Here is a 5,126-nt window from a genome sequence, read left to right as displayed (position 1 = left end):
TACATTGATATCATTAATAAATAGTTACCAAAGAGAGCCAGTGTAATGTAGTGGTTAGGATGCTGGGCTAGGACCCGTGCGACCAGGGTCTAAATCTCCACTCGATATGAAGCTTGCTGGGCGAACTTGGACAAGTCATAGTCTCTCAGCCTAACCTGTAATAAATCTATAATAAATGTGCTGGCCACATGACCCGGAAGCTGTCTGTGGACAAACGCCAGCTCCCTCGGCCTATAGAGCGAGATGAGCGCCGCAACCCCAGTGTCGTCCGCGACTGGACCTAACAGTCAGGGGTACCTTTACCTTTACCTTTAAATGTGTAATAAATGTAATAAATGCAATAAATAAATAAATACTTGAGAGCCCCTCTAGTCCATGTAGCACTAAGCCAGGCAGATCAATGTTCTGACTCTGTATAAGGCTGTTTACTATTGGTATCTGAGATGAGCTGGCGAGGCAATGGAGTATGCAAGACAGGTTCACAACTGAATGGAATGGGGTTAGCAGGGACATAGGACAAGTGGGAAGAGCTAGGTGAGAAAGCAAGCAAAAGGGATGTCTATTCAGGCACTCCATGATGCTGTGTGATCAAGATTGGTGAGGATGCAGAGGGTAACAACTGCCAAAAGACACAGCCCAAAATAAGCACTGTGGGTGATGGAGAAATAAATTAAAGTTTAGGGCTTTCAGGCACATTATCATTTCTGTCTCTAACTCAGGATCATACCAAACGGGTGGAGGATTTCCATATAACTGTCAATTAACATCTGTCAGGCAATTATATCTCCCTTCCCAATCTTTTGCTTGTTTGTCAGGATGTCTGACCTATTTAGTTCAAGGAGCAGCTATTGCAACAAAATGAGATAGATAGGAGAACAGCTTGACCGACAGACTGATGGAAATATATATACTGTATATACGGCCACAGTTTCAGTTATCAAAAACAGAAAGACCATGCAGCCATGGTTCTTGTTATTACAGAATCAGAAATGAAGTTTAGAAACAGTCCTTATAAACGGAAGTCCTTTAAAAATGCTGGTCCAGGAGACCTTCGGGAAACCAGAATTAATGGCTCCAAATGAGACAGATCAGAAGAAGGTGAAAATCAGAAGGAGTTTGATTTTAACTATTAAGAAGTGTCAAATTCTCAGAAGATTTGTTGAGAAAGTGTGCAAAAGAAGCAACCTCCCTAGGTTTAAAATGCAGTTTGTGAAATCTGTTATGTGATTACTCTGTTATAACACCTTCAGCTGTGTTCCATAATGTCAGAGATGGGTGGGAAATAATGACTGCTTTTGAAGCATTTGACTGCAAAATCACACAATTAACATTGCATGGAGGGGAATAACAGCACTCTGCCCCCTGGCTCCAACTGATGTGCCACATCCCTTCTGTCCATGCAGTGGGGGGCAGTGGGGTCTGTTCCTGGTCACTTGGAGCCCCTACACACAAGCAGCTGCTCCAACATTGCATTTTCTCTACAGACAACCATGTGCAACATAAGGTTGTTGCAGGAAGAAGCCCCAACAGTGGGGGTGAGGCACAACCCTGCTCTACTGCCAACCTGGATATGTCCTACCTACAAGTAACACATGAATAGGGGTTATGAATTCACAACTTGTATGTGCATCACAACTGCCCAGTCAGACTTTGGGGGAGTCACTTTTGGTGGCTCGAATGGACAGCTCGTATCAACTGGGCGCTATGAGTTCCATTTTGTGGGCCCAATTTTATGCAACTCCCAGTTTAGGCCAGATAAGCCCCCTTCCTACTGAATTTCTAGCACCTACTGGAGACACTCCCCCCATCCTCCCTCTGCAGCAGACAACATCAAATTATAAAACCATACAATAATATATTAAATGTATATGGCTGCCCATTAATAAATATTCCCAGGGCACTTCACAAATCAAAACAAAATTAAGAATACAGGACACAGTAATTAAAATTATATAATAATCTAGCTCATCATGAAGCTGCAGCTCTGTGTTCACAGAAGTCCACAGCCCAAATCATAAGCGCCAACTCCCTGAGTTCCTGGGTGCCCCAGCACCCATGAAATTCCCCATGAAGGGGCCGCCCGCCCACAAATATTGCTGCCAGGGCCAAGCACGACGCTGCATGTTCCTGGTTAGTCACAGGAGTGCCTGAGAGTACTTATTCTTTCAACACAATGGGATTCCCCCATTTGCTGGGACACAAGGAACTGAAAAACTAGGTATTGATACATAATATTTCCAGTTGCTGGTTTATAATTACAAAAGAAGCAAACAGGAGAATGTTTTGTAGACATTTTTAACTTTCAGCTGATATCGAATACAGCTGCTTGAATGCTGGTGGGGGCCAACTGATTGGACCATATGACACCTATAGTGTACCAGTTGTACTGATAAACTAATCAATTCTTGGCCAAAGAAAGCTTGATAGCTTTCATGTCTGGATTTTTGAAATATGGCAACCCTATTTAAAAGCCTGCATGTGGGAGATTGGCCTCAGAGGCTGATATTGGGCCCACCACTGAGATCTGAGATCTATTAGGTTATGGAAATCACAAGTGGGTAGAGTGCTGTTGTACTCAGCTCAGGGCTGGCCCTAAGGCAAGGCTGGGTGGCGCAATGCACCAGGGCGCTGGGCCGCCAGGGGCGCGCCGCGCTGCGCCCGCCAGACAGCCGTGCTGGGAAACGGGCTTGGGGGGGGGGCGCCAGAGGGATCTTCACACCATGGCGCCAGGGCACCAGATATGCTTAAGACGGCCCTTACTCAGCTCCTGCTTCTGGCTTCCTGTGGGCATCTTGTTGGTCACTCTGAGAACAGGCATATGTTCTGGACTGTCATTTTGTTTCTTTTTGCCAGGATTGAGCCATCCCAGATACAATTAGACAGGTGGCTGGCCTTGAGACTTCCATCAAGGGCTAGAGTTAAATAAGAGGCTCCCAGCACATACTGTTTTAGACAGATGCATACATAGCTGGCTCAGGAAAAAGGATAGGAAAAGCAACAGAAGAAGTATGACTGACTACTAAGAGATTCAAGTAAACTGGGTACAGATGAAGGAAGTGAATCACATCACACTTACTCCTTGATATCACAATGGTCTTCTGAGTATTTGCAGGTTCTAAAAGGCACAGGGCACCTTTATGTCCCTCCCTCCAATTCAAGGATGGCAATGGAAACAGTGAGTTGGGGTTCAGGCTAGCAGTGCTTGTCTCCACAGTCCATCATATATGTTATGCTAACGCAATAGGACTTCTGTTGTCTTTCAGATATGAATTCCTTTTTCTTTGTTTGCCATTTCCCTGGTTTTAAATTGCTTCTAGGTGCTGCGTTTTACCTTGTCAAGTTGCTTTGAGACTTTTTTATTGTGTCAAGTGAGTGACTAATAAATGTAGAAGTAAATGTGAATATTACTAACAATATCAACAGCTATTAACAATGATGACTGTGGAGAAACTTCAGCTGCATCAGTGATGCCTTCATGCCTTTCTTGTGATGTTGGAAGCATCTGGTTAAACATTGCAAGAATCAGGATGCTGAATGTTTATTCTTATGTAGGAAGCATGTTTATACCCATGCAGGGTTACTAACCAAAACCACCTCCTTGAAAGCCAAATGTCCAAAACTTTCATAAACAAGGGCTCTGCTAATTGGGCAAAAAGATACAATATTTTCCTTTAAATTGAAATATAAATGTTCATACTGTTTGGTTGTTAGATCCTAAATAATTTGAGAAATAAATACCTTACAGAGCTCATGTAGTTTGGCAACATTCAATAGGAGTGTAAGTTAACACATACAAGTGTAATGAGATATAAAACAGTGTTTTCTGGATTATACCAGCTATATCTGCTAATCCCTAGCCTAATGCTAAATCCAAAATAATATCCCATTCAGCACAATCAGATGCATCTTGACTTATTTAATTAGACGTTACTCAACCACTTAGACTTACAGTGTGTGAGATTGAAGTCTTATTGTATCATTTGAAATGGTTAGCTTCAAAAAATCAGATATTTTTGTACAATTGTTTTTATTTAAATAGAAAGGTAAAGGGACCCCTGACCGTTAAGTCCAGTCACGGACGAGTCTGGGGTTGTGACACTCATCTCGCAGAAAAGCAGCCTTTAATTCAATCTGGGTCTTAAATTATTATGATTCAGTTACAGTATGTGATTAAAAGTGGCATGTGATTAAATGTAACCCTACAGGTAGTGTAGTAAGAGTGTGAAATTGGGGGAAGAGACAGAATGTTGGTCTTTCTATCAACATATGGGGGAGATTTCCAATCACAGACTCCCTGATTTGCATTTCCTTCACATCTGATGGGAGGGTGTTCCACGGGGGGGGGGGGGGCACCACTACCGAGAAGGCCCTCTGCCTGGGGAGTTGCACTGGATGTGGAGGATTCCAGTGTGTTTACATGTGTGCTCCCTAGCCTAGATCTTTACATGTGTGTCCCTACCCTAGATCTTGCAATTCATTCACCTGAACCAGAGTTTGTTGCTCCCTGCTGAATACTGGACTTACCACCAATTTGCTTGCACTGGGTGCAGAGCCTGCAACTATTATGTAGAATGGAAGGCAAGAAGCGCAGGGGGTGCCAAATTTAGGCGCTGCACAGGGTGCCATTGAAATTTGAGACCCCAAGGGTTTCTGGGAAATCATTTTCTAGTTAGTGTTCTGACATACATTTTGCAATTTATAAGGGACTGCCTTGCTATCATTTCATGTAGTGTAGTGCACTTTGGCCCTCAGCTGCTATATACTAGTATTCTAAGTAGTTCCTAATACTTGTTTGCCAGCTGCTTCCAGGATTGTGCATACATGCATGATGAACCTTTTGTTTAATGAGTCCTAACAATTAAGCAATTAGAAATTAATGAGCTCTGATACTAAGAGTTATGCTTTAGAAAGGTACTGTTTAGCCACAACTCAAAGGTCAGTTCCGAGTCATAATTAAGGTCAGACTGACTTCCTGCTGTTTATGTAGCATTGTATGACTAGCCTTTCGCGCAGTAGCTAGTTAAAAGCAAGGCTGGTTTAGTATTGCATTGGCAGCGTCTTATTACTACCGGTATATATGTGAGCACTTGTTCACTTGTGGGCAAAAATTAAAGTATCATTAAACT

This window comes from Zootoca vivipara, chromosome 1 (assembly GCF_963506605.1).
Source record: "Zootoca vivipara chromosome 1, rZooViv1.1, whole genome shotgun sequence".
Lineage (NCBI taxonomy): Eukaryota > Metazoa > Chordata > Lepidosauria > Squamata > Lacertidae > Zootoca > Zootoca vivipara.
The sequence above is the reverse complement of the archived record's forward strand: the minus strand, read 5'-3'. Positions refer to the sequence as shown.